We start from the raw sequence: 20,325 nt of genomic DNA on the forward strand, positions 1-20,325 counted from the left end.
AATTTATTGTCAGAACACACCACATCATCATCATCATCGCTCGAAGGCTTCTTCACACCACATCATCATCATCACTCAAAGGCTTCTTCAACAAGATTGGCATGTCAAATGAAGACTACATACTAGCCCTACATTGTAGTCTCTCACAAACCACAAATTTTTTGAAGGGACAACCGAAAGATGTATACACAAACAAGATAATACTAATGCTCAATTCATTCTGAACTAGTTTCTGAGAATAAACATAGTAGTTTGAATGGCATCTACTAAAACCCTGTTCTGCCATAAACCTATCAAACTTCAAATACCACTGCCTTGGATCATGCTTTAAACCATACATACTTTTCTTCAACTTGCATATGAATTCCTCCTTTCCTTTGACCTCAAATCCGTATGGCTACTACATACAAGTCTCTTCCTCTAGATCCCCATTAAAAAAGGTGATCTTCACATCTAATTGTTCAACATTTGGGTATATATAGGTTATAAAGTTACTTTTGTTTCAAAGTTTCACTACCATAGCCATAGTTCTCCTAGCAACCAAACTACCATGGATTCTGCTAGGTTTGCCTTCCATGATTTCATCTCTTGTACTCCATTAATTGATAGAGAGGAGTTATTTCCAGTCTTTGATGAGAGCATAGGTGTCCTAGGCACCTACTTGGGAGCCCGAGATGATTTTGAAGACCTCATCAAGTACATGCAAGACCACATCGTGAGTTTTGCATATCAACTTGATGAGTCTACAAAAAGATGGGTCCCAATTGATTATTTGAAGTACTTGTTCAATCAAGAACCTAGGTTCGTGAAGCGTTTAGATCGCTTTCGAGCCCAGCTCACACCCCTAGGGCCTAGGATTTAGGGAGGTGGACACTGATGACCTCCTAGCATGTGGAGTCATCAAAAACATAGGAAATAGGTTCCCATCCTGGGAAATGACCTTTATTTTCCTTCTCCAGGAGGGACAAATGGAAGAGGAGGCCTTGACCTCAAGCCCTGACCCTATACCTGCCCTTTCCGATCCTCTTATTTTTGTAGATGAGCCCAACATGTACAATGAAGAGCCCATCGATGAAGAAGCTGAGGAGCGGGAAGCTACATTGGCCTTGGAAGTGCTCTAGCGACCTCCTAAACCCCATTCTACTTCTCAAATTCCATCCACCTCGGGCACCACCTCTATTGAACCCTCAACAATGATATGGTTTCTTGTCTCTTAAGCAAAAAGGCAACACCACTCTTACCTCGAAGGGGACAATGAGATAAAGCCACAGATACCCTATCAGATCCAAGGCCATTTATAACCCCCGATCTACACCACACTTCAACTCTTGCAGAGAAACACAGTATCATCATTCCACCGGCAAATTACCGGAACACATGCCTTCAGCTTGGTCTTGTCACAAACCCCTCTAAGATTCCATGTCAGTAACAAAACTCTATGGGTATTGCCCTTGCCTTACTATTGAGCCAAGACCTTGTAGGCATCTCTAAGGAAATTGAACATGTTCTCTTTTTTACCCTGCCACACATTCCTAGCCATGTTCTTGGTGAATTTGGAGAATTCCTTTGACTAGTGCAGAGCTTCAACCTCCTCTTCATTATATTTTCTATTCCATGGCCTTTCCTCAAGGACCCTCTTCTTATGGTTTGCATTAATGAGATCCTCTTCCCTACATGCACCTTGCTCCAAGTCAGGTGGAGCCCTTGAGACTTGAGACAAAAAACCATGCAAATAGTGCAAAATCGGTTCCTCGACACATATAATCTATGATCTATGTTCACTTTGCATAGCCCCCTCCCCAACTAGGTGACCTTTACCCTTCGTCCCAACAATCTTCCATCCTCCATCACCATTCTCCACCATCTGGATCGCTTCCCTATCAAGCGAGCATACAATGTCTAACTCTTGCTTCTTACTATGTGATACCAAATCCAACTCATGCTTGATAGGCGAAAGTGAGAGATGGACAGAGAGGAGTGCACAGGATATAGCTACCTATACACTAAGTGTATTGACAATAAATAAGAAGATATACATGTGAACCCCTTAGGGTTAGGAGTAGGATTTGCCCCTATGCCCTATGTGGATAGTGCAATTTACCCTATCTTTAACACCCCCTCTTAAATTGGACTGGGTAAGTAGAGGGTGCATGTACAAGACCCATTTTTTGTTTGGTGTGTATGCTAGCATCCAAAACTGAAAAGAAAGCTAAAAAGAAATCAAAGTACTATGTGCATATGTGAGCACAGTGACTACATAGTGGAAGCATGTACAATGAGTACAACTTACGATCCTGTGCATAATGTGGATTTCCTCCTCTTAAGTTGTGGGTCATCTTTGCCTTTGGGAATGAAACCCACAATATAGGCTGAAAGGAAGAGGAAGGAAATATGCCAAAAGTAAAGTCCACCTTGATCAAAGACTGGTCGATCGAATGATGACAGCGTGAACAATTGTGTGTATGGCTGCATGCTGAACATGTCATGACTGAACATGTCATGAGTCACCGTGGACTATGCAATTGCTCTGAAGAAGAGGCATTTGGATGTGAGGCTAGTCGATGTAGCAATGTAGATGTGATCCGGTATGTTGTGACATATGAGGGTGTCACCAACCCAAAAGAACTGACAGCAATGTGCGAGGTATGCTGCAGTAATGATCTCCATCGAAGGATGCGGGGTCGAAGAAGATTGCATAGTCCATGTGGACAGAGTGATCTAGGGGCTGAAAATCTGGGGCCAAGGGTACAATTGTGATACATTGCTCTATTGAAGAAGAGGCCTATAAAACTGACAAGGTACAATAACCTATCAAACCTGTATGCTCAATTGTCATGAGCTGAAGGTCGTCTGATGTGTGCATGGCTGAACATCCATTAGCATGGGATGTAGCATCTGTCATAGGCTCGTCAAGAAGGAGTTGATAGTGTAATGGCCTAGAAGCATGAAATACAACTGAAAGTGCATAAGATGTTCCTGAGGCATATGCGATGCCAAATGCGATGAAGGGACTGATCTAAAATCGTGGATCCAACAACTCATCTACATCATGCAAGGACTGTCCTGCTAATTGAAAGAGGTGGTGGTCATAACCAGATCCAAGGATGCAATGTGTCATGACTGAGCTGATGCTGAAATGTCCTAAAGACTCCTAATCTGCTGATCTAAACCGCTGAAGGGAACTGATCCCAAAGTATGCTCTATGTTAGAGGTGAAAGCATCAGTGGTGGATGATGGAATGAAATCACCTGAAGATATGAATGCATCGGGGCATATATCTCTGCATGCAGCATAAGATGTGAGTGCCTCGTACTGAGGAATTACCTGTTGAATAACTGCATGATCACTAGTGAACCCTTGAGTATATGCATTTGTCACATAGGATGGAGTCGGATCCATGCATGAAGGTGATGGATGTGCATCACAAGAATTAGTCTGAGCTAATGTCGATGGGACTGCCTCGTACATAGGGCTTACTATCAAATTTGCCTCATGCTGAGGGCTTACTACCGAATGTGCCTCCTGTTAAGGGCTTAACGAGAAGTGTGCCTCACGTTGAGGGCCTACCGAGGAATGTGCCTTGTGTTGAGGGCTTACCAACAAGTGTGCATGATCAAAAACTGCAGGTTGATCCATGCTAAGATCTAAAGCATCTGCATCTAATCTATCAAGGCCAATGAGGCTTGAGTCTGTAGCATAGACTAGCACATACCCTATGGCAATAAATGGTCAAAGTAGGTTCTCTTTCCACTCACGAATCTCATCCGGAGTCATGATGACTGGTGTATCATCAACTGCGTGATGTGAATAACTCATGCTAGAGGTAGTCTAGTGCTCTCTGCAAGAGGCTTACCCGTGTAGTACTGACGAGAGTGTCTACCCACGAGAACACTGTGTGTGAGGTGCCACCACTAGGGAGCTTACACTAAACTATTAGAACTAAGTCATGTGAGAACGTGTATGCCAAGGATCAAGCCAGTAACATAATGATGACAACTATGTGTGGGGATAGCCAAAAGGATGTACAAGGCTGATGTGTATGTGCAAGAACCAATGCCAAAAAATAGTCAACAATGTGACTGTACATGGGTGGCATGTGTGTGTGCAAGAAGAATGCAACACTCCTGAGTCCAAGAAGAAGAACTCTACTAAGTGTCACGTTGAGGTGCTAAAGTGCCAAATGCCAAGAGACTGACCTGGTGTCAGTGTGTGAATATGTATACCGATGTTACATCCGATGGACTGATGTCGGTGGGAACTAATCAAGTAATGTGGCAATGGCTAACTTGGCTTGGTAGAGTTGAATCTCCTATATGGCAGTGCTAGTCTATAGCTAGACTACACATCAAATCACCAAATGCAGCAAATGAAATTTATCTTGATTCATTTTAAGTGCTGGGTGCACTGTAGTGGATCAAGAGGTGGTTCCGATGATGAGGAATGTGGAGATGTCAAATGGCAGATCTCAGGTTCTCAGTGCATAGAGTGTGAGCTGGCGATCATTTTTCCTTTTTGGATCACCTCCAAATTTCCTCTGGATAAAAAGTTATAGCTCCCAGAAGGATGGGCCAAACTTTGTCCAAGGGGTCCAAGTTGATGAGGTGTCTTGGAGGGTGATGTGGCACTGTGGGTCTCATGCTGATGAAGGATTGTGCCTGTGGAGAGATAACTATGCCTGGAAGGAGGCTCTACCATGTGGCATGTTGAGGTGGCCCATTGATGACTTGGATGCTGGGCCTGCTAAGGTTGCCAGTGACACATGGCCACAAACTAAACCCAAGGAAAGACTAGTGGGCAACTAACCATGGTGACATGGTCTTGTGGATGAGGTTTTACCACGTGGTCAAAATCTGACCAATGTGTTGAACCCAAGGACAAATCGACCTAGCCAGGGTTTCATCTGTGGTGATGTGGCTGATAAGTGGATAAGGGTCTTGGCACATGGTACAAGTTTGACTAACCCTATCCAAAACACCTGACCCAAGGTTAATCTTACCTAGGTCAATTGGACCCAACCTCTTATGGGTGATGAGAGTGCCACGTGCTAGTCGTTTCACCAAGGGTCAGTATAGATTAGCTATACCACCAAGGGTCTAGATGCTGACGAACTCTTTCAGATTCTGTCATCGTAGCAAATGTCTGTCGTCGATGGTGGACATTGGAGACGATGCAGTTGGCCATGGGAGCTCCAGCTCACTACAAGTCGAGCTGTGGAGCCATTTAGGCTCTTGCTGGGAGGAAGCGCAAGGGAGTCGCCTATGAGGAGAGGCATGAGGAGCCGTCATCCTGGAGCATTTGAGCTCGGAGGTGGTCGTTTATTGAAGGAGGCCGGATGGAGGAGGCTTGTGCTCAATGAATTGTTTGCAGTAGGTCATGGAGCAGCCCATTCTGCTACTACTGCTTCATTGTTTGGAGGTCACCAAGTCCGCTTGCATGGAGCTGAGGATTGTGGAAGCGTTATCCATGATGGAGCACTATTGTAGAGGAGATATTTGGGAGTCGCCGCCCGGAGAAGCTAGGGCTGGTTTTGCTGTTGAGTGCCATTTGCAAAACTAGTTGTCTTTTGTTGTAGAGGTGGGCGTAGAAGGCATGGAAGTCGCTCGGGTGTTGAGGTTGCCCATCGTGAAGTTGCGCTTGAGGCGGCCTTGGTTGTTGGAGTCACGACTGGTAATTAGGGCACCTGGCATTGCTTTCAGTAGGCATCACCATAGAAAGAGATGGCATTGGCATCGTTGTAGAGGTCGTTGAAGATGATGTGAGCTTTGTGTGGAGGCCATGCTGTGTAGAGTAGAGGAGTAGGGACTTTGTATTATTGGTCGGATCTCATCTTGATCATCAAAGTGCTAGAGTTAGAGAGCTTGTCAATGCTTGTTTTGAACTTCTGTCGTCCGGGCTGTGGGCACATGAAGGAGGCCCGCCATCCCTCGTTGAATACCACTGCTGCATTTGCATGGGCCTTTGTGAAGCTCACTGAGCAGGAGCTGGGTCAATTAGCCTTTGTGCAGCTAGGGAGCCAGTGGTCCACTTGGGAGACACTTCTTGTCCATTAGCTAGTCGTGGAGGCATTGTTGGCTGTGTGGAGGACGTTGAAGAGCGGGGACGTTCATTGCTCGTTTGCCATCCCATTGTTGCTTGTAGAGTCGTAGATGAAGATAGGAGCTATGAAGCGGAGACTTTGTAGTTTGGCTTGCAATAGCAGCTGCAAACAATAGGTATGTACTCCACCCTTTGAAGATGCTTACTTGTAGTGTTCTCAGAGAAAGACCAGAGAAGCAACTCTCTCACATAGAACCACAAGACTTCGAGAATAAACCTACACAGATTTACAAACTTTTGAAGATGACCCTTATAAACTCACATAAGAACTCTGAACACCAAAATGAGCATAAGTGAAGCTCCATAGGTCGAAATGATGAACTTTCTGAACCAAATTGGAGATGGAGGAGAGCTCTACAAGAAGAGGTAGAGATGGAATGGAGATGCCTCAAGGAGAGGGCTTGTGCCTTGATGGAAGCAAGGGATTTCACTCTCTCTTATAGAAATCTCTCTCAATGGAAGATGCCTCATGCAAGGAGGGCTTGACACTCATGAAGGGAGTGAGTGTATCGACAATGAACATGAAGATATACATGTGAACCCCTTAGGGTTAGGAGTAGGGTTTGCCCCTATGCCCTATGTGGATAGTGCAATTTACACTATCTTTAACAATGCTTTTTACCTCCAGATGCCGATAGAATCGATTTTTGAGGTAGACATTGAATGTCACTAGATCAAGAGATATGCACATCAACCACTCCAGTCCATTGTTGCTTGCTCCATACATCTTTTCACCCCTTGCTATCTTGGTGTTCTTAGGTCTATCTGGGCATGACCTAGCGAAGTGACCCGACTTTGCAAATCTAGCAAGAATCAGGGAAAGGACCAAACTATGCCTTCTAGGTGACGACAACATCCTCTGAGACCTGAACCTCCACAAAGTTAGTAATTGCTGACCTCAATCCCATAAGATCTAGGCCCTTTTGGCCCCAAACTCAGTATGAGCAAATGCTGGAGTACTAAGAACCCACCCCAAAGATTAAGCCAGAGCCTCTAAAGAATTACCTATCCATGCAGGGACTCCACCCAGATTGGGCAGTCTTTGAACAAAAATTCTTCGATACTAAAGTTCGGGCTCCAGTGGATAGCTAGAACTACTACACCATAAAATATAAATGCCCTACCAAGTAGATCATTATGAACCCTCTCCGACACACATCGTAGGAGGAAAAAACATGTACCCAAGATTTTGAGGCATAGCACTCAGCCGTGGTGTCACATTCATAGACCAAAAACTCTTGCAACTCGGCTATGGGACCCTCCTCGTGAAGAATAAGTATAGACCATCTTTAACCAGCATCTCAAGCTCTGATATAAGCACATCAAACTAAAGACGGCACACCATGCCATACCTCATACTGTTCTCTTTGAGTTCCTTGTCAGCTCATTCTCCCTCCTAGCCACATCCTAACACAAGATCTCCCATGCATCCTCATTAGACAACACAAAAAAACCTCTAGCAAGCTTTGTTGCAATAGCCTCAGTAGACGACCTATTTTCTTCCTAGCCATCTACATGAGAACTCACGAGAGGCACCGAACTAGTCGAGGGGTGTTTGCATTCTCCCCATTGAGACCCATCACCACATCCTACCACCTCCTTTTGACCTGGTTACCCACCCAACACCCTAGACAAACCCTTGAACTCCTCGGAACCACCATCCTAGCATCACTCTCCCCACCTTGGATTCCTCCCTAGCATGCTTTCACCTCAGATGCTGCTTTCGTTGATGGACCTTCACATGGAACACATGAGACCTCCTCAAGCCTCCTACGCTTCGACCCAGATTCTAACCCTATTGATCTCCTATCTCCACAAGACATCTCACACATGTAGGCACTCCTTCCAACCTAGAGCTCTGCCTCCTACTTGCTCACTGTGTTTGCCTTTCACACATCAAAAAGATCTTGTAAACCTAGTTTACAAGGATCCTTGTGAACCTAGTTCAATTCAAGAGAGAGATTATGAGATAGGGCCTGCCCCAAAAGCGGCATCTTCCCACCTAAAAAATTCATTCTTCCCCAAAACTAGATATACCATGTTCCACCCTTGTTCACCTCCTTAGAGGGCCTCCCCGCATCGTAGATTCAACAAGGAAGGCTGTTGACTCAGCAGGAGAAGCTTTAGCTTCATGTCCATCCCCACCTATTTGTTGTTGGATGCTGCTAGGCAAATCTGACAGGCTGCACTAGGTGGAACTTGCTTTGTGGGTCTCCACCACATTGCAGATACCTTGCTCCCTAGGCAAAAGCGCTGCGTTTCAACAATAAATGACCATTTTGCCAGTTGAACCGTTCTGGGCTAAAGTTTGTGAAATCGAGGCCGCAAGGCTAGTAATCCACTGCCACTAAAATTGCATCATTCAACATTTGAGAGCCATGGGGCTACAAATACATACTGCCAGTGGAGCTCCCCAGCACTACTAGGTGGCGGGGGAAATCGTCTTATTTTAAAAATAACTTTACATTGAAAGAGGTTTTTTAAGAACTTCACTTTGGATTCCTTCTATCTCATGTCTCCAAGTGAGCGAGAATCCGGATAAAAGGGAAGTTTGTCCATGTCATCGCCGTTGAACGCCCGCACCTTTTCGGTTTAACGTTCCACGCTTATCTCAGAGTTGCCGTTCTCCATGTGCTGCTGAAGCTTCGTCTAACGCAACTCTAGAAAGCTGACGTTGCACAGATATCGGAAGACGCAATCGAAACTCCCAAATGGTACCTTGCCGTCCACGAAAAATCTAATCCCATGACCATCAAAAAGTCGATGCTCAACTCCCCTTATCTTCTCGAAGAGGGACGTGGATACAGCCCATGCTTGAACGTCGAACCTTCAACCCAATAATAATATTCCAAGCTCGAGCGTTTACCCTTTATACTCGACTGTGGAGCCACTCGTGCGTGCGTTGAAGTCCATACGCATATATCGTAGGGGGGACGTGGAGAATCCCATTTCACGCCCCCATCACTATCAAAACAGCTTGGACTTAACCCTGTCCTTACGGGACACAATTTCATCGAGAAAAAAAAGTTTAATATACTATACACACATAGGAGTAAAGAAGTTTAATATATAATGTATTCCCACAATCCCTAGGACACGACACACAACTAACAAAGGGAAGCAAGAAGCTTGGGAGCATGTACTCAAAATAGAAGGCTAAACCCCAAGATTACCAAGACAAATGTTGGCACGTAACATCACCCACATGGTAATCTTGTCACAATGCAAAGTAGATCCCTGGCCACGTTGCTAGGTTCATATATACATTAAGCGCCTTTAAAAGCCATGCAAACCACACAATTCTGCCCATGCCCACCAACCTGACATGGAAACACCATCAAATTCTTAGACTAAAAACTTATAAATCCCATATATTACTAGTAGTGCATTAGGGACCACACAAATCAACATCTAGCTTTCTTTATTTCACTCATTGTGCTTCTTCTCCTCAATAAGAAGATGTTACAACCATGGCTTCAAGCCCATGTACAACCGCCACCACACAATCATCAAGAAATAATATTGGAAAGTTCCACATGTGTATTTCATGTAAGTTTTGTTAGAATTTTTATCGTATCCCCCCCCTATAGGGATTGTATTTATAGAAAACTTTCCCACAGCACCTTGCCAAAATCTAGAACCCTATCACCTCATACATCAAACTTCTTAAATTTACTCTCCTTAAATGAGACATAAATTTTAATATCACAATTGTAATGTTATTTGCTAGGTGTTTGCAATAGAACATACCTCTCATATTACAATAGTAACTCACATGAAGCATTGCTCTTGACGAATACTGAACCTGTGCTTTGCACGGGCAAAGATGCATGACCATCCTCAACCACTCTCCATCTGAAGGTGGATGTTTGATTCTTAAATTTTGGCTAAGTCTTAACCCATGGCTCTAAGACCTTCCATCTCCTCCTTTCATTCCATTAACCTTCCATCTCCTCCTTCCTCCCGAAGGTGACCTTCCATCTCCTCCATTCCATTGACCTTCTATCTCCTCCTTGCCCCTATAGCCACCTCTTGTCTTTCCACCTCCTCCCAAAGCCCGCCTCTTGTCTTTCCACCTCCCCCCCCCTACAAGCCTCCATCCAAGAGCTCTTTCTTTGTGACATGTGGCAGGCTCTTCTCCTCCAAGCTGCCACATGTCCTCTCCTTTTTTTTAAATGTCCATGGTTAATAGGTTAAAGATATGCATTTATATTCGCTATGTGTTACAATACAACATACCTCTCATATTACAATAGTAACCCACATGAAGCACATTGCTCTTGATATGCATTCTCAATAGCCTTGCTTGGAAATTACATACACAAGAATTGCCAATTGGACATAATTCTCATCAACATAGACTTTAGTGAAGCCTAAAATCAATGTGCACTATGTGACATCATGAATGATATCATCATACATAGTTCTCATACTTAGATGTTTCAATTATTTGTCTCATGTGTTGCACTCAAAATATGATGTAGATGGATTCATGTCCCTATTCTCATGTAATGAATGCAACATCATGGACTATTCATTACACATAGAATTTTTATATGTAACCTTTATATTTTTATCCTTATTTGTGCTTGATGTAAGAGATTTCAAATGAAAACCCTAATTATGGAACAAGACATCTAACACATTACTTTCATCACATGAAACAAATGGCAAAATTAAGAGCATTTAATAATAGATTTTCAATGCACAAAGAAGTAATAAAACTTGATTGACATATTTATCAACTTGTTAAAAAGAGTAGATATGGTCCCTAAAATAGAACCAATGTCACCTTGGGATCTACGAACTATAACAATCCAACATCCCTTTTATTATCAACAAGGAGGAGGAATTTAAAGTATGAATTGTGGATGGTTATGCTACATGCAAGACAAAAGATTGGCACGTGGAGATTTCAAGAGATTAAACTCTATATGGATGTAAGGAGAAAATTCCAAATTTGGTTCTTATATTGAAGGTTCTCTTTAGAGGGAGCGAATGGGGGAAAAAAGAATTTTGCTTGTAGACAAAGACCCCAAATAATAATAATAATAATAGAATTGAAAAAGATGGGGGTATGATTCAAATTGGAAATTTCATTTACTATACGTATATCCATGATTTAATATTCACATAATCACATGCCCTTTTGGCATGATTTACACATGCTAATGTCATTCTCATGTAGTGACAATTGTAATCATGCATGTGCACCTTTGATGATAGTTACCTAGGAATAGATGGACTACCACTGATAATGGTTTGACTACCAGTTGTTACATTACTTCCCTACTACAAAAAATTAATAATGACTAGTAAGAGGCTTACTACCTTGGTTATAGGTCAATCACCGCAAATAGTGTTCACTCTACCACTAGTAGTTGCATTGAGGATGGTAACAAGTTGCATATGGTTTGGCGGCTTGGGTATTACTATCCAAACGTCTAGTAGTCTATGGAACATGTATGTATATGGTTTTGGGGCTTGGGGATTTATATCTAGATGGAAACTATTGTATACATGTAAACATATGCAAGATAGCTTTGAACATATGCTATAGATACACTACCTTATGGTGGATAAATACATTTCTCTATGGTGAATAACTATGCATAGATGCATTTGCATCTATGAATCATTCAAAGAAACACAAGGAGATTTGAATTAACTCATTTACATCCATGAATCATAACCCATCATTTAATGAGGTGTAACATATTATTCATGCATTTGCATACATTATGGCATTCAATTATAATGCTATTGCGTCCATGCATCATGCAAAGAAACATTCAAGCAAGCATTAACATTTGCATCTTTACAACATTTAAGCATGACTCAACTAAGCATTACACAATTGCATCAACACAAATATTACACATTTACATCCTTGCAACATTTAAACATGACATTCAAGTAAGCATTACACAATCCCATTAACACAATGGAATATAAACATTTGCAAAAGATAAACATCTAAATACTCTAATAGGCAATTTCATATGTATGTACACATACATACATACATACATGCATGCAGGAGTTCACATACGTATGCATGCAACACGCACATGCACACATGCATGCACTCACATGCATGCATGCGTGCGTGTGCGTGTGCATGTGTGCATGTGTGTGTATGTGTGTGTGTGTGTGTGTATACACCACACACACACACTTCCTACACCTTCCTCTCTTTTGGTTAGGCCCTGGCCCCCTTCTCTCTCTCTCTCTCTCTCTCTCTCTCTCTCTCTCTCTCTGTGTGTGTGTGTCTCTCTCTCTCTCTCTCTCTCTCTCTGTCTCTCTCTCTCTCTTTCCTGTTTTTCTTATATAATCCTGAATTTCTCTTTTATTTTCCCTACTTCTCTTAGTTTTTCCTTATTTATTCTCCCCTTTTTCCTAAAACTTTACCTCCAAAATTTCTTAATATTTAAATCTATTTTTTTGTTTTCTTTAATATTTGTTACCTATTTTTCCTACATTCCTTAAATTTGTTTTAAAAAAATAGAACCCCTACTTATCTTTTCACTATCAATTATATTTTCCCCCCTTCCCCCTTTTTTTAATTTTCTTTTTTTCTTTAAAATTTATTTCTTATTTTTTAAATTTTCCTCCTTTTTTCTTTTTCAATTTTCCTTTTACCCTTTTCTATATATTTTTATGACCTATTTTCTATATATATATATATTTACTTGCTCTTTTTTCTTATTTTCTTATATCCTATTTTTTTAACACTACTTAATTTTTTTACTCGTAATTAACTATAATATCGTATACCTTACTAAAATCTAGTAATCTATTATTTTCCTTATTCTAAACCCTTTTTTAGCATAATTTCTTGTTTGTTTATAAGTAGACTTCCCACGGCCGTTTTCTCGTTGCCTTACATGGCATTTGTGCAAATGGCCCTGCCTCCCAATACTTCCTAACCTCCCGACTCTCTCCCCGACTAACCCTCCCTCCCCCTATATATATAAGCCTACTCTACCTTCACCTATCCACTCGTGCCAATTCTTGCAATCACTTTACCCCCTACTCTCGTCTCACCCTATTAAAACCCTTCTACTAATCACCCCTACTCTAAGCTCTCCACTCATTGCCTACTGCTGCTACTGCTTTGTCCACCCCTCTACTCACAGACCTAGTAATACCATTCTTTAGTGCCCACTCCCCAACCGTTGCAGTGTACGTGCCTTTTGGCCACTCGCTTGTAGTACCGCTGTACCCCCCACAGTCTGCTACGACGTTGTTGCCCTACCTCTGTGCCTCCCGAGTCCCAACCATTAGTACAACCACCAAGCTCTAAGTTGTCTCACTAGCCCCCACATGCTACACACCATAGTCCTTTTGTGCCTTCCCATCAAACTCTCAGCTCCTTTATCGATGGACTCACAGGTACTTATTACCCCTCTCTTCCTTCATTATTCACAGCCCCCATTTCTCTTTTTTCTACCACTTACATAATAAACCCCCCCCCCCCCCCCCCCACTCCAAAAACCTTTGTTACTTTATCTAAGTTAATCTTTTTTTCCCCTCACCACCTCTCTTCCCCTTTCTTTTTTCTTTCCATTAAATTAATCCCTCTCCCTTCATACCCCATTTCTCTCTAATCTATGTTTATTAAATTACTCTATAAACTTTAAGATCTATTTACAACACTTTTTAAAAATTTTTTTGCTTTATTCTAAACTAAATTTAGATTAATTTATTTCATTACTTTTTAAGCACTCTCTTTTTCCTTTTTTCTTTTCATTAATTTTAAATTATACTTTTTAGTCCTCTATTTTTTGCTCTTTTTAAAGGCCTTCTTTTACCCCTTATCTTTCCCTATAGATGACTATGTCCCCTTCTCTCCATATATATTATCTCTCCTCCTCTAATCAAAAAATAAAATTTCCCAACTTACAATTACACTCAGTATCTCCTGGTTAATTGATCCTTTACTAATGATGCTCTTTCAGTATCTACCGTACCTTAGCAATCCTATTCCTAATTTGTACCTTATTAATTTCTTTTCTCACCTAGGTGTTTTCTTTTTTTATTTCACTCACCCTAACCTATCCCTAGCTATTACATTAGGATTACCCTTTCCACATACTCTACCAAATCCACACTCAAAGATACCCATCTTTTACACTTTGAAAAATTTTTACATGATTCTAGTTAAGTTTTTGGCTAAGCTTCTAATTTATTGTGACCCTGATAACAAGGGAGGAGAGTTTATGACACCTGTCTTCCCAAATTAAGTTAACTTGGTTCTTATCATGTTTTGTCGTTGGATGGTGGCAGGTATGCAGACTCTCCTCTTTGGTAAATAAGATGCTTGTTAGGACTTCACCGGCGTTATTATTTCTTGTTTACACTGTCATACCAACTTTTGTCTTATGAACACCCATGTAATAAATAAATTTTTATCCACCCTTATCTGAGCTTCATATGCCGTGTTGTAAAAAGGTTTTATTTTAAACACACACACACACACACACACACACACACACACACACACACACACACACACACATGCATGCATGCACATGCACACACATGCAGACACACATACACATGCATGCACACATACATACATACACTCATACATACATACATACATACATGCATGCATGCATACATACATACATACATGCATACATGCATGCATGTGTATGCAAGCGTGCATGCATGTATGTATGTATGTATGCATGTATGTATGCATGTATGAATGTGTGTATGTATGCATGTATGAATTTGTGTGTGTGTGTGTGTGTGTGTGTGCCATTTACAAGGATCAAATTTGATGAGCTAGAGTAATTGACTAAACAAAAAGGTTTACAAAAAAAGATTAGTTGCTTGGTGTGGTACATGTGTATAATTTGCACAATATGAAGTTGCAAGGCAATGGAGAACTAAAAAAATTAGCTTGACAAACTTTCACCAAGATTTTATATTTATTTTTCTTTTCGGGTTCCATGTTCCTATTTTCTAACGCCATTTCTCTATTGATTAATTCATCATACATCCTCATTGGGTATGTACTCCATGTTACACAGCTTTGCTCCTTGAGTGAGGCTACTCATCAACTAGGACTAGAGCACCATTTCATCTTGTGAGTTGTCAAGTTGATTAGTCTGCATCCTCATTTGTGCTACAAAGTCGACCTTGTTTTGATTAAGGTGGTTGAGCTTTAGCAATCTTTCCTAGCTAAATTTATGTTGAAACCTCTTCAGGAATGCAAGCTTCAATGATCCTTCAACTCGTCCCATGTCTCAAAGTTTCCATGGGTATATCAGTCATACCAATCAATGGCTTTATTGGCAAAAGTGGTGCGAAAGTACATCAAGTACTCTTCCTTAGGAGTGACTTGTAGCATTGTAGTTGTCCTAAAAACATTTGCAAGTGAGATGGGGGATTCTCTCCCTCATTTCCATTTTTTTTTAAAACCTTCATTCGTATATTTGGAAACAACATCTGCTATAGTCGTCGATGAAAGTCAAGTAGTAAAGTGAACCATTGATGCTGCAGGTCTGGGCATTACCCCATACATCTGTATGTATCAAATCAAGAATACCTCGTGCACGAGAGGTACTTCTGCCAAAATTGGTTCGCTTTTGTTTGCCGAAGCAGCATGCTTCACAAACTTTTCCAAGAACTGTAGCAGCTTAGGAATCCCAATTACCATATTTTGATTCCTAAGATCTGACAAGTACTTGAAATTGACATGACCATATCTCTTGTGCCATTTTGCAGATAGTGGCATCTGTTGCGGTTGAGCTGAGATGGCATGCTTCTCTGGTACTGTAGCTAGCATTTTGTATAAGCATCCTTCCTTGACACCTTTTGCTATTAGCTGACATCTTCTGGATTTATCTCTGATAGTGCATTCATCTCCATCAAAGATAACTCGGTACATTTGTTTTGTCATTTGACCTACTGATAAGAGGTTCTTGCTTAGCTTTGGAACATAGAGTACATATTTCACCAATCCTTTCGTACCAGTGAAATCGTTCATAGGGATAACACCTATCCCTTGAATTGGATTCGGTGTATTGTCTGCTGTGTAGATGACATTTTTCTGACCTTCTAATGGTTTCATCTCTGTGAACCATTCCTGATGATTTGTCATGTGAGATGATGCACCGCTATCAATATGCCCAGGATCCTGTTTCACTTGGTTGACTTGATAGGTGAAATCCTCTTTTGGATTGAAATCAGTGTCTAGGTGTCTAGGTATACTGTATCACTTTGCTGCATTTCCTCATTTCCAAGAAACCGTATTCCCATGTTCATTTGCAAAATGATAGTGACTAGAATGTCCACCACGATGATTTCCTCTACTGCGAAAATTCCCTCGATTATTGTTGGATTGATCGCCTTGGTCGTACTATTTCTTGTGGAAATCTCTTTCATAGTGTCCAAACTTGTGATAGTAGTTGCACTAAATGTTTGACACGTTGGTGGATGCATTCCCTTGTCCCTGAAATCTTCCTAGGTTGGAATGATTTCCTCTTTGCTGATGTTGATGTTGCTGAGGATGATGTGAATGCTGATTCTAACTTTGCTGATTTTCTTACTGATGATGACCACTTTTTTGGTATAATCTGCCTCTGCCTCTGCCTCTGCTTCTATCTGAACCTGTGAATGCCTAATCATTAGAATGACCTTTACGTGCTTGAATGGCTTGCATCCTGAGTTCTTCACCAAGTAGGATTGACTGGAGTTCTTCTAGTGTCGAAATTTGCCGTTGGATGGCAATACCGAGTCTAGACTAGATTCTCATATCCCACTCCTAGTCCATTCAAGATGACTTGAACCATTTTTGTGGGGTTCATAGTCTCTCTTGCTACTGCGAGTTGATTGTTGTAGTCTTTTATCCAGAGTACATAACCATGACCAGTTTCGGTGCTATTCCAGAAACTATGGTTGATTTGGTTTCTCAATGTGAGAATCCTAGAAGTGTTCTTGGACTCGTAGAGAGCTGCGAACATATCCCATGCTTCTTTCGATGTCTTGACTGTGTTGAGCTATCCTAGCATGACATCTTGCATATTCTGCTTGATCAGATGATATGCATACTTGTCTTTCTTATCCCATTCTACCTGAGCTCGGGTAATGGCAGGATCTGCTACACATGCGAAAATCGTTTGTCTAGCTATAGATCCCACTGCTAGTGCTATAACAATAGGTGGAGTAGAGCTACTAGTTGCTGGATCATCCAATGGTCTAGGTGTAGATCCATCAACATACTCCCATTTGTCCTAAAGTACAAGAATGGTCTCCATTCAGTATTTCCATGTGCCGTAATTGGAGTTGTCTAGCTTAGTAGATGCCTCTAGATTGAGGTTGCTAGTCGTACACATGGTGCAAGAAAAATGTACTCAAAGTGTCGTGAAAATCTTTGTATTAGTCAACTGCAAGTGAAATCTGAACTATCGGTGAAGATAGAATTGCAATATATAAAATCCAATATGTATTACAAGGCTTGTGGCAAATAATGCCGGGAATAGCCAAGAGGCTTTACAAGGTTGAAATCATTGTGCACAATGCCGTGAAATAGCCGAGTAGGCTTTAAAATGGTGGCATGTGTGTGTGAAATCAAATCATGCACTATCTGCCCACTGAACAATCGGCAATGCCTCTAAACAACTCTAAAGTCTGCTCATTGAATTGATGAACGTCACATTTCAAATAATGTGATGATGTGAAACCGTATCTGAGCATATGGACTGACTCCGAGTAGGTACTAGTTGGGAATTTTGGGCATGTCTTAGATTGGCAACTTGGGGAGATTCAAAGAGTCCCCTCTATGCCAATCTAGTATACTCTGATCTAGATCTATACCAACCATCGATCGATAAAAGAACAGCAAGTAATTCCTTTTCTTTTGTTCTTTTTAAGTGCTAGGTCAGATGCATCGATGTAGAGGCAGATGTGCATGTAGGAAGTGGATTTGTCGACGAGGCTCAAATGTGAGTGTAACTTGTGCCAAAATGTGCGTGTGATGTGATGAATGAGTAGAGCACAAAAAATGAAGCAACTTTCCTTTTTGGAGCGCCCTCAAATTCTTCCTGGATCAAGAGATACGACTTGATCTATGTGGAGGGGCAAAAGGAGTGCAATGGTGCTCAATGATGATGTGTCACTATGGGTCACATGCAGTGCTGATGTGGCACTTTGCCTAGCAAGAGGTGTGCCTATGAAGCAATGATGAGGTGGTAGGAGTAGTCACATGAAGTGCCTGTGAAGCACTATGTGTGCCTGCAGAGGGTCAGTGCTGATTGGGCTACTCATGTGGCACTGGCTCACCTGACCTAACCATGGTCTGTTGATGTCAACAAGCGGTTAGATTACCATGTGGCACTAATGAGGTGATAGCTGACTGGACAATGATGACATGGCCTATTGAGGTGGTAGCTGAGGTGGCCTAATGACATGGTAGGCTAGGAATGTGGCTACCATGTGTCAGCTAAGGTGGTAAGGATGATGTGGCAAGCAGGTGGTGACATGGCTCAGTGACGTGGCCTTCTGACTTGGACTACCACTGTGACAGATGAGGCCGTACATGTGGCACTAAGGATAAGACACGTGGATAAGGATAAGATGTGGTAGATTCAGGATGGAACTGCCATGTGGCAAAAGGTGAGGTTAAGGTGATCCTATGTGGGTTGGCTCTTGTGCCACATGTACACTAGATTTAGTTGAAAATGTAGAATATATGCAAACCCATTTAGGGCTAGGGTTAGGGCATCTAACTCGTTCCTTTATAGCACTCTATTTGGTTAGTGCTATGCACATATGATCACGTGATGGTGCTATGCACACATGATCACATGATGTTGAGCATGAAATCTCAACAGGATCCACTCCCTCATTCTTGTTAAACTCGCTTGCATTCACTAGAGCTGGGGTTCTATGACTTTCTTGGTCAGTCCCTTCTTCCTCTCTTTGTTCAGCATTGATGCCAGTAGCTCATTGGTTTGCTCACTTCCCTGAATCAAAGATTCATCTTCTTCAACAATGTCTTGAGCTTTTTTGTCTCATCTTTGAGTCCATGTATCCACTCTTATGTTTGTTGTTGGATATGAGTTGATGTCTTGATCTTGCATCTTCGGCTCCATCATTCATCACAAGTCAATTCGGTTGCACTCCATTGGTTTCTCCAACACAACCAACTTTGTACTCCTTAGAAAGATTTCAAAATGTTAACGCCAGTGCATTTGGTTTGTTAATTCATCCCATGGCCCTTCGTTCATCCAAGTGTGTGGGGCAGTTGTGGCCAATCCTAGGTTGAATGTCATGTTTAAATGTTACACAAATGCAGATGTGTAATGTAATTTTATGTCATGCATGTTAGCAATTACGTTATAATTGAATGTTATAATTTATGCAAATATGTTATTCCTCACTGAATGATGCATGGGTGCAAATGTGTGAATTTTATTTGTTTGAATGATGCATAGATGGAGATGCATTGTGCATAGTTATTCATCAAGGAGAAATTGATTGATTCATAAGGCAATGTATTTATATGCTCAAAGTTATTCTACTTATGTCATATAATAGTGGCTATCTAAATATAGGCCCCCACACCCCAAAACCATATACATTCACATGCCATATACTAACAAACATTTGGATAGTAACACCCAAACCCAAAACATATGTAGCTTGTTAGTATCCCGAGGGATTACCAATGGTAGTGTGGCCTCTACTGGTCGCAATAATTGACCTATAACCAATGGTGATACCAGTGCTAGTCCACTGATTTCTAAATATTTGTCACCGAAAAGTGCAAATGCATGATTTGTAACTCTTGCCAAAAGGGTATGTGATTCTGTGAATATTAAATCCCTCAATATGCATGTAGTCAATGAAATTTCCAAACACAAAAATACTCCCTATCTTTTTCACTTCCATGATTGGGGGGGCTCCTTATCTTCTAGAAGAAATATTTCCCCCCCCATTCGCTCCCTCCTAGAAAACCTATAGTATAAGAAAAAAAATTGGCATTAGCTTGTTGCAACTAAACAAAAAGTTTAATCTCTTTAAACCTCCACGTGCCATTTTGCCGAGCCATCTACAATTAACGATTTTCCTCCTCATTAATAGTAATAAGCAAGTTGGATCATTGTAGTTGCCTAGATTCCAAGGTGACATGGTTCTATTTTGGGGTCTTGAAGATGCAAAGATACCATATCTATTCATTTTAACAACTTGATATTTATGTCAATCAAGTTT

The sequence above is a fragment of the Dipteris shenzhenensis genome, chromosome 7 (assembly GCF_047967505.1).
Source record: "Dipteris shenzhenensis isolate YYH24624 ecotype China chromosome 7, Dip_SZ_1.0, whole genome shotgun sequence".
NCBI lineage: Eukaryota > Viridiplantae > Streptophyta > Polypodiopsida > Gleicheniales > Dipteridaceae > Dipteris > Dipteris shenzhenensis.